Source organism: Chrysochloris asiatica, unplaced genomic scaffold, assembly GCF_000296735.1.
Source record: "Chrysochloris asiatica unplaced genomic scaffold, ChrAsi1.0 scaffold00163, whole genome shotgun sequence".
In the NCBI taxonomy this organism is placed as follows: domain Eukaryota; kingdom Metazoa; phylum Chordata; class Mammalia; order Afrosoricida; family Chrysochloridae; genus Chrysochloris; species Chrysochloris asiatica.
In genome coordinates, this window is record NW_006408681.1 from 4,127,035 (window position 1) to 4,138,352 (window position 11,318).

General features: G+C 36.3%; 1 pseudogene; it reads left to right on the forward strand.

Annotated features, from left to right (window-relative positions):
* LOC102827195 overlaps positions 1–10,364 on the forward strand; it is a 16,217-nt pseudogene extending 5,853 nt beyond the window's left edge.
* The last annotated feature ends 954 nt before the right edge of the window (positions 10,365–11,318 follow it).

The following is an 11,318-nucleotide window of genomic DNA, read 5'->3' on the forward strand; positions in this document are numbered from 1 at the left end:
TTTGATTCAGGTTCTTGAAATGTTCATGGCAACAGGGGAATATCTTCATTTTAGAGAGTTTGTTTCCCCCTGTCAAAGGGACTTAATGTGTATCAATACTAAATGTATCTCTTGATATCAAAATCCAGGTGAAACAGCTCTTTTATGCAAGTAAAGAAGAGCACAGAATTGAAGCTTCAGTCCCTTAGCATTGGTATTACTTCTACAAACTGATAATTTATGCTAAAAAATGTGATTTCCTGAGTCTTTCTGGTATTGTTATACCATCATTCATCTTATTAAAATGTGCACATAACAATGCAGGATCTGATAGAATGTCACTCATTTTGATCCCATTGATCATATAGTGTCTATGGACCCCAACTTAATTTATTAAGGCAGAGCATTCTGATTTAAAGATGGAAGAAAATGGCCTCAGACATCTACAATTCCCAAGGACAGAATCTGCTTTTTCTATTTTTTACACATGCTACTGTTTGCTGTAATTATTGAACTAAGTAAGTAGTCAAATAGCAATCTACTTTTAAGATATTTGAAGGACCCTGTGGCTATGAAAAACCCCAAATTTGATAAGCATATAACAAAATCTAAACTACTAGATAGTTTTTTGTTATTGTTGTTATAATCCATAATTATCTGGGCAGCTTTAATTTACCCAAATCTATATAATCTACAACTATTAGTTTGAGGTGTTGCTCTTGCCTCTGCTTTTGCAGTAAACTTTAGAAATTATTTCTATCTTTGTTCATTAGCAATAGACTTTATAATAAATTAGTGACACAACATTGCAGATAAAATTTTATTTTAGTAATGTTTTATTTATGAACAGAGGATTGAGAGGGGATATAGCAGGCAGAAAGCTTATGACCAAAATCTTATAGTAGAAAAGGCTTGAGTCACAATTACAGAGCTTTCTATCTAGCCCAAAAGTGTTGGTTTTCTTCTTAAGGCCTCTGATAACGCTGAGTATCAGGAGGATTTTTGTCCAATTTGCTGGTAAAATCTAAAGGAAAAGGATTCTGCCAGAAATAAAGGCTATTTTAGAATTCTAAATCTTTGAGTCTTAAGAATGTCCTCAGATGGATGCTTCATGAACACAATGTCGGTCGCTAGTAGATTTGGAAGAAGAATCCTTTAATTGATAGTGAGGTCTTTAGGTACTTAGCCTGAAAGCAGGGTCATCGACATTTTGATCTTAAAAAGACTTAAAAGGAGAGTCATGATCGTTTCAAATATAGTGAATGGGCCGATTAAATCTTTTGGCTAGTAAGGAGGCTTTACAACCAATTCTGAATAAACACTGGTGTTCAGATCCATTTAACTTTGAAGAACTGGTAAACTAAGCAGATGGTTGATGGGGTGCTATCACTTTTCTTTCTTTTTTTTTTTTTTTTTAAGTTTTTATTGTGGATTGAGTAACAGTTTACAGGGCAGATCATCAGTTTTACATTCAATAAGTCATACACCTTGTTTCATTACAACGATTATAATCCTCCCAATGTACCATTAGTTAACAGTATTTCTCTCTATTCACTTTAGCTTTTTTTTTTTTTTTTTTTTACAGGCATATATAATAATTTACACCACCAAAATGAACCATTCTGCAAGTTTGCCTCCTGGTCGCTACCTCTTAGTCCCTCTCTTCCCATGAATCTAGAGTCCTCAACTGCTCCCGCTATCCATGTCCCCATCTCTGCTTACATCTCTGGTGTTGCTGCTTCTCTGGATAAGGTCCGCATTCCACCATGCTATTCTCCCTTGATGGTCTTAGGGCTTAATTTCAAAAGAGATGAAGACAAGACAGACTTGGTGAAGATCTTGATGAATATTTTAGCAATGGTAAAAGAAAATTTATGTTAGAATGAAGAAGTAAAAAAGGCAGAATTTCTCCTTATGTTATTTAAATGGTGAATCCATTTTCATCTGTACTATTTAAACTATCATTTTGCAGTTTATTTGCAAGTAACATATGTACATTGCATGTGCATACAAATTTGTACACTTGTGTTTTTGTTTTTTAAGAAAAAAATCAGAAAAAATTGTTGGGTGGATTTTTTAAATTACATTTTGAGTCTTTAAATAGCTTAATTAACCCCTCAAAAGACTATACCACTCCCAACAGACTTCCTTTGAGTTTAGAGTTGCTCTTACATTTAAAATATTCCTGTTTTTAAAATTGCATTTCTCCAAACATCTTAAATTAGCATTCATTCAGTTATGTATTTATTCCCTTATTCTCTTTCTTATTCATTGTTGCCTCTTAATGTTTACCCAAAATCTTTATGGCATGGATCAGGGTAAATAAAGAAGGCAAGTATATTTACTTTTTTAAAATATGGTGGTCAGTATTGATCATGAATTGTAAAATCAGAAGACCTTGAATTCAAAACTACTTACCTCCTTGTATGTTTCATAAATATTTGAGTTTTAAGGCTACTTGGTGGCACAATGGGGTGTCAGGCTGCTACCAGCCACTCAGTGGAAGAAACATGTGGCTGTCTCATAAATAAAGATTTGGAAAACTTAAGGAGTAGTTCATCTCTGTCCTAGGTGTCACTGTGACTTGGAATCATCCATATGCTAGAAAGAAGACGACAGTTTTGTTTTTGTTTTTTTCTCTTTTTTTTGGCTAGTTAACATGCTGTGGTGCTGTAGGATAAGCACTGTACTATAAATCACAAACTCAGTGGTTCAAATCCACCAGACACTCCTTGGACACCTTACAAAGGGTTGCTATGAGTCACAAAAACCTCTACAACATTTAACAGCAGCAACCATCATCAAAATGTTGAAAAGAAACAAAAGAGTAATAGCCTAAGAAAGATTTTTGGAAGAAGTGCAGCCAGAATGCTACTTAGAAGCTAGGATTGTGAGACTTTCTATCTCGTACTTTGGACATATTATCAAGAGGGACTAGTTCCTGGACAAAGACATCATGCTTAGCAAAGTAGAGTGTCAACAAAAAAGAGTAGGACCCCTCATAAGATGGACGGCCACTGTGGCAAAAACAATGGACTCAAATGTAACAACTTTGAGGATACTGGGCAATTTTTAGTGTTGCTGTGAGTCAAAATCAACTCAAAGGTACCTAACAGCAACAACTACCTAAGAAAGATAATCATGTATGGAAATATATTCTAAACTAAAAAGTCATGTAAAAATTGTGGCTAGGACTTGACTTACCATATTCAAAGACCACGCTCCTATCAAATTGCCCTTTATAGATGTTACACCAATTTATATTCCCAGGAGAAATGCATGAGAGTACCTATGACCATGCCTTATCAACTGTTGGATCATTAGCAATCAGATAGGCTTTTTTGTTTTTTAAATTATATAGAAGAATGGTTTATATTTGGTTTTGTTTTTAATTCTGAGAAAAGTTTAAGTGCCTTCAATTTTATTAGTCCTTTATATACCTTTTTATATTAATTATCATCTTTAGGTATTTTACTTGTTTTTGAACTGAGTCATTTTCTTTAAAAAATAATTTGGATATGTAGGTGGTCCCTGACTTTCAAATGTCCAACTTTTATACAACCTGCAGTTATGAACCAACTCTTAAAAAACATATTATATACTAAAAATTCAAATTACATACAATGATTAACAATAATAAACGGGCTTTACTTTGTAACCAGGAGTCCTGGTGTGGCACTGTGGGTTAATGCGCCAGACTACAAAGTCGTTTGAACTGCAAGCTCACCAGCTGCTCCTCAGAAACCCTTTAAAGGGTTGCTGTGGGTCGGAACCAACTTGACAGCACTTCACAACAACTTTGTAACACACATTAAATATTGTTATATTATCATGTTAAAATGTTTTATGTATGGAAGTGTTTCTTTAAGGTTTTTAAGGCATAGAAAAGTGCACTATGTACTCTATACTAACACAAACATTTGGCTAACTTATAGTTTAGGTATGGACCACAAATAACTGTTCTGACTTTTCATACAAATTTTACTTAAAGATATACTTAACAATGGGACTTTTTCATAACTTAAAGATTGTCTACACATATCTCCTTTCTGATAAAATGAGTTGCAAAGAATTCCATTTTTTGTGTGTGTGTGTATGTTTTCATTTTTAACTCCTGTTTGTTCTTTATTTGGGGAGAACAATATCTGAACCTTAGATGGTCAATCACAACCTTTTAAGGTCCAGTCAAAACTCACCAAACTAGGATGTAGAACTATGTTATATCAATTGACCTGGTGTCCCACAAGACTATGGCCCTGAGTACCACAGGACCAGCAATATATATATATATTCCTTCCATGTGTTTGTTTAAGGATAATAAATTGGTGTTTGGGTGTGGTGCTGAAGGATAAATACTGGACTACTAATCACAGGGTTAGCAGTCCAAACATACTAGACACTCCTTGGAAGCCCTATGCAGGGTCACTATGAGTCAGTGTCGACTTTCTGGCACATAACGACAACAATAAGTAGTCTCATTCTCTTCCTCACATCTATTCAGCTTGCCTATCTGTGCATCTATCCATAGATTATTGTTATTGAAGGATTGTGTATATATTAGTATTTAAAGCTGTTACCTTTAGCGTTTGAATTCCTCCCAATGTCTTTCTTTGCCCTGATCAGCTCTGGTAGTGTAATGGTTACAAGTCAGGCTACTAACCTCAAGGTCAGCAGTTTGAAACTACTAGCCATTCTGCAGGAGAAAGATGAGGCTTTCTGTTCCTGTAAAGATTTACAGCCTCAAAAACCCTACACAGGGTCACTATGAGTCAGAACAGACTTCATAGCACACCACCACCACCATTATTGTATTATATACTGCATTGCCTTTCATTCAAGTTAATATGTGTTTACCTTCTAGTTGGTGATTTATTTTCCCTTCCCCTCCTACCTCAGGTAACCATTAAGAATGTTTATTTTCATAATAATAATCTTGTGCAATATTTTTCCTTTTGTGATTGACTTATTTTATTCAGCATAATGTCATCCAGCTGGTAGCGTAGTGATTACAAATCGGGCTGCGAACCGCAAGGTCAGCAGTTCCAAACTACCAGCAGCTCCACGGGAGAAAGATGAGGCTTTCTACTCCCGTAAAGATTTACACCCTCAGAAACCCTGTACAGGGTCGCTATGGGTTGGAACCGACTCGACAGCACTTAACAACAACACATATATAATGAGGTGAGGAATGGGTATGTTCTTGCATTTTCTGTATAAAATATGCTCTACCTCCCAATCCTCATCTATTAGCCTCATTATCCGGGTGATTTATAATTTAACCCCAATATACTTCTTCCATGGGAGTCCAGTGTCTCCATATGATAAGCACTGGACTGCAAACCACAAGGTATGCGGTTTGAGCCTGCCAGCTATTCAGCTGGAGGAAGATGATTTAAAGCCTCGGAAATCTTATACAGGGTCACTATGAATTGGAATTGACTGGATGACACATAACAACAGCATGTTTCTGCAAATTCAACTCTCATCAAATATATTTTTATGAAACCTCATAATTATAGTCACTTCTCAAATAAGCGTTGTTGTTGTTCAATGCTGTCTTGTCTCTTCCAACTCACAGCTACACTGTACTGGGTTTTTTAAGAGCTCCTTGTGGCTCATAGCAACTAATTACATTGACCAAATTTAAAAAAGCAATGAATGGCAGGGTTGTATTTAAACATAACCATCTCTTAATCACATAGTCCTGCTTTGTGTATTTAATTTCATGTTCTACCTTTTTGAATTGATCTAATCCACTTTTGGACACCTGTTATTGTTGCTAGATGCCTTAGAGTCATTTCCAACTCACAGTGACCCTAAGTACATAGGGATATTTAAGCTGTTATTTAATCAAATGATGGTATTTTTTGATCTACATCATAACCATGTTTATGTATATCATAAGTGTGGTACTTAATGATGAAAATGAAAAAAAAAATCATTTATTCCAGTACCTTTCCTCATTCTCTCAACAGGTATTGGATAAATCACCATGCATCAAGGTGACCAACATCGTGACCACCAATATCATCATAACCCCACCATCATTCAATTTGCTTGGTTTCACTGTTGACATATTCAAAGTCATGCTATCCAAATGTTCAAAAGTGGCTCAGCTATGTTGGTGGTTAACAATTTTCTTTCACTTAAAATTTGCATTCAATAAAAATATAGAAAAATGTTCTCTTGAAACAGATATTTTAAATGTGAAGATTTTCTTTGTGTGGAAAAAAAGCCAGTGCCTATAGTCGAAAAAAAATTTTTTTTTTCCTTTTAAAATAAAGAAGAGAAAAATAAAGTTTTTGTGCCTTTAAAGGAAAAGAAAAGAGTACTCTCATGAAAAACAGAAGACAATACCTGAGGCTCTGACTCTAGCACTTGGAGTTGAAATCAGAGAGGCAGACTGAAATGAAAATCTCAGACACTCTGTGACTTGTCTTGAAGCATCATCCTGACCTCAATGTAAATTGTTCTTTAGATGGTGGGTACAAATGAGAAAACTTTTCGGGAAGTTAAGAAAACACAACTTTTACAAGGAATAAGACTGCCTCTGGGGATATATTTGAATCTTTTGAAAGCAATACCTGTCTATTGTTTATGAAACAGGGATAGAGATTTGTCTCAGCTATTCTTGTCTCTTCTCTTAATAGATATTACTCTGCCAGAGGGAGGACATATTTATATATTCTGGCTTTAAGCAGGATCACTTCAAACTTGAGTTCATTGTAATGACATTGTTACTTGGATTATCTGCCAAAAGAGAGATGAGAATGTCTATAAGAGGACAAAATCTGAGTGTATTGCTCACCTACTTGGTGCAGACCTCAGTAACAGGATTGAGAATATGTTGGACCTTACTGATAGTAGAATCATAAAACATAGTGCAGTAAATCAATCTGGTTGAAGAATCAGATGATATTCATCACAACACAGTTAAAATAAATATCCAGTTAAGCACAAGGCAATGAAAAATATTATGCAAGTGCTTTAAGAGTTGAAGTCATGGTGTGGTTGCTGTAGGATAAGTGCTGGACTGCTAACCACAAGGTTGGCAGTTCAAACACACCAGTCACTCTTTGGAAACCCTATACAGGGTTTCTATGTGTCAGAACTGACTTGGAAGCACGTAACAACAATAACATTTTAAGAGTCAATAATAATAATAAAAAAAAGCTGGTTGTTAAATACAGTTGCATTGGTTCTGACTCACAGTGACCCTGTATAGGGTTTCCAAGGAGCAAATGGTGATTTTGAACCGCTGACCTAGTGGTTAACAGTTTAGTGCTTATCATACAGCACCACACTGGAACTCCTAGGATTACTATGTTGTTGTTAAGTGCCGTCGAGTCGGTTCCGACCCATAGCGACCCTGTACAGGGTTTCCGAGGGTGTAAATCCTTACGGGAGTAGAAAGCCTCATCTTTCTCCCGCGGAGCGGCTGGTAGTTTCGAGCCGCTGACCTTAAGGTTCGCAGCCCGATTCGTAACCACTACGCTACCAGAGCTCCTTTACGCTACCTCGCTATAAAGTTGAATCTCAGCAGTGGGTTTTAGTTTACAAAAAAATCAGAGGTATTAAACCAACACAAGTATACCCACACAGTATTTCAACCAGAACAACAGCAACAGCAAAACCCCATGTCATCATTCAATTCCAAGTGATGGTAGCCCTATATGATAGAGTAGAACTGACTCATAGAGGGTTGAAAACTATAATATTTAAGAAAGCAGACTGTCACATCTTTCTCCCTATGAGCAGGTGGTGGGTTTGAACTGTGGATCATTCAATTAGCTTAACCACTGCACTATCATTACTCCTTAAACTGTACTCCAAGCACTTTATTAAATTTTACTTACTAGTTTCACAACATTTTGGTATGATTTGTCTTTACTAATGCTGCAAACAAGATTCATGAAAGTTATTTCAATTCTCAAATAATAACAGAGGGGATATGAATGGTTGCTAAGATTACAAACATTGACTTTTTCAGATTAAAAAAAATAATAATTATATTTAAAAAGAGCATTTTTGTTGTTGTTAAGTGCCATTGAGGCAGCTGTGACCCATAACAACCTTGTATACGGTTTCCTAGGAGTGGATGGTGAGCTTGAACCACCGACCTTGCAGTTCAAATGACTTTGCAGTCTGATACATTAATGCACAGTGCCACACCAGGACTCTAGATAAGGACTTGTTGTTGTTGTTGTTGTTAAGCGCCGTTGAGTCTGTTCCGACCCATAGCGACCCTGTACAGGGTTTCTGAGGGTGTAAATCTTTACGAGAGTAGAAAGCCTCATCTTTCTCCCATGGAGCTGCTGGTAGTTTCAAACCGCTGACCTTAAGGTTCGCAGCCCGATTCGTAAGCACTATGCTACCAGAGCTCCTTTAGATAAGGACTAAGGAGAGAAAAATCCTAAAACTGGTTTTGGTGTGATTAGTGACCTTGAACCATTAACTTATTCTCATTGTTATCATATATGAAATTACAGAAAAGGTAGTTCATATGTTCAGTGCTGCTCCATATGCACAGGGAAAACAGAGTGAGTAAGCACAGGAGTCAGATTGCCAACTTACTTATGTTAGACAACAAAACCCATGTTGCATTATACTTACCTACCAAGGCTAGGGGCATATAGTGGAACAGACCATAAGTTGCTCATATGCAAGTTCAGGTTGAAATGATTAAAATTAAAACAAGTCCATGAGAGCTAAACTATGACATTGAGTGGGCAATCTCAAAAACAGATTTGATTCATTAGACACTAATGACCAAAAAGTAAAGGAATTATGGGATGACATCAAGAACATCAAACATGAAGAAACAACGGATCATTAAAGAGACAGGAAACAAAGAAAATACCAAAATGGTTGTCAGAAGAGACCCTGAAACTTTCTCTGAATGAATACACAGACACTCTGGTAGCGTAGTGGTTACGAATTGGGCTGCAAACCTTAAGGTCAGCAGTTCAAAACTACCAGCTGTTCCGCAGGAGAAAGATGAGGCTTTCTACTCCCATAAAGATTTACAGCCTCAGAAACCCTGTACAGGGTCACTATGAGTCGGAACTGACTCCATGACACACAACAACAACAACAACAACAAAGGGGCTAGAAAAATTAAGAAGTAAAAAAGCTGAACAGAAATTTTCAAAGGATAGCTGTAGAATACAAAGTAAATTATTAGAATGCAGTGTGCAAACACCAGAAGTTAAACAAACAACAGGGAAGAACACTCATTATTTCTCAAATTGAAAGAACTGAAGACAAAATTCAATCTTTGGGTTGCAATATTAAAGGACTCTATGGGGAAAACATTGAATGATGAAGGAAGCCACAAAATAATATGGAAGTAATACACACTCACTGTACCAAAAATAATTGGTTGAAATTCTACCATTTCAAAAGGTAGCATGTGATCAAGAGCTAATGGCATTGAAGGAAGAACTTGAAGCTGCACTGAAGGCACTGACGAAAAACAAGTCTCCAGGAATTGATCAAATATAAAAGGAAATATTTCAACAAATTGATTCAGTGCTGGTGTTGCTTACTTGTTTATGGCAAGATATTTTGAAGACAGTTACCTGGACAACAGATTGGAGGAGATTAATATTGGTACCCATTTCAAAGGAAAGTAACATTAACAGAATGTGGAAATTATAGAACAATAATATTAATATCACATTCAAGTAAAATTTTGATGAAACTATTTCAAAAATGAGCTAGGACTAGGAGGAAGGCTTGGTCTAAGTTTATGGGTACTGTTAAGTTTATTTTTATTTTTATTTTTTTAAAATCTACTTGATTTCCTCTTCATGTGGATGTTCTGCAACTGCGTTATTCTCTCTTTTACTTTATGGTTTCTTTTTTATTGTTGCACACTAGATCTCTTGTAGGTTTGTTTTACCTGGAATAGCTTTACAATGGGAAGCTCTCACCTTATCCCAGAACTTGGTTTGTATCTCCTGATGGAAAACCAGTTACCCAAGTGTGACATTATTTCATAGACCTGAAAAGGGGCAAGAGAACCCAGAGCAATGACACAAGTCTTGCCTCTGAAGTGGACATGATTGAGCATTACTCAAGTAGAAAACTTGAGAGGGAGAACACATTAATCAAAAGCATGGATCAACCTAAGATCCTTTACTTAGAAGATTTAGACCTGAGCAATAGTGAGAGTCCCCTGAGGACCTTGCTTTTAGATGGAGATAGTACAGCTATTTTGAAATACCCTATAGAAGAGTCCCCAGGTAGAAAAAACACTGCTGAGGATTTTGAAGTCAGTACATCTCTCACAAAAAGGAGGTAGAACATCACTAGCCAAAATAGGAAGCAAGACTAATATCTGGAAGAAGCGAGAGGAAGGCCTATTAAGTCCCATAAATTAACACTCAAGGAAGTGTTTCGGGAGTCTCTGGGCTGTTTATTTATGCTTCTTCTTATAAATTACAGTATGAACTGCTTAGGAAGCTGAGATTGAGCAATCTAATGGCTCCTGGACATGTCTCAAACACAGCAAATAGTAAAATGATAATTACAGTCATCAAAGAGGAAATACTGAGAAAAAAATTTGAGGCCTATTCTTTTCATTGGAGTCCTGGTGTGGCACTATAGGATAAACACTGGATTGAGAACTGCAAGAATGGCAGTTCAAACACACCAGATGCTCCTTGGAAACCTTATAGACTTTAAGGCATTTAACAAGCACAACATATCTATGTTGAGTTCTGTATGATAATGTCATGTATGATAATCTCAGGTTGTTGTCTGCTGTTATTCATTCTTTGTCCAATGACCTCTCTTTATATTTTTTCACAAGATTGGTCTGGTTTTTACAAATTCTTTTATTTTCTCTTTATCTGGAATTGTTCTAATTTTGCCATTATATTTGATGGACAATTTGATAGACAATGTTTCATATGCATGTGGAAGTTGAACAATGAATAAGGAAGACTATACAAGAACCAATGCATTTGCATTATGGTGTTGTCAAAGAATACTAAAAGTACCGTGGACTTCTAGAAGAACAAATATGTCTTGGAAGAAGAAGTACAGCCAGAATTGTCCTTAGAATCCAGGATGGTGAGAGTTTGTCTCTCTTATTATGGACATTTTGTCAGGCAGGACCAGTCCCTGGAGAAGGACATGAAGACTGGTAAAGTGGAGGGTTAGCAAAAAAGAGGCAGACACCAAACAAGATGGATTGGCACAGTGGCAGCAACAATGGGTTCAAACAGCAGTGTTTTGTTTGGTTTTGCATAGGGTCTCTATGAATCAGACCCAACTCAATAACACCTAACAACAAGCAAGGGAATCATGTTTCCTGATTGCCCATGTAACCT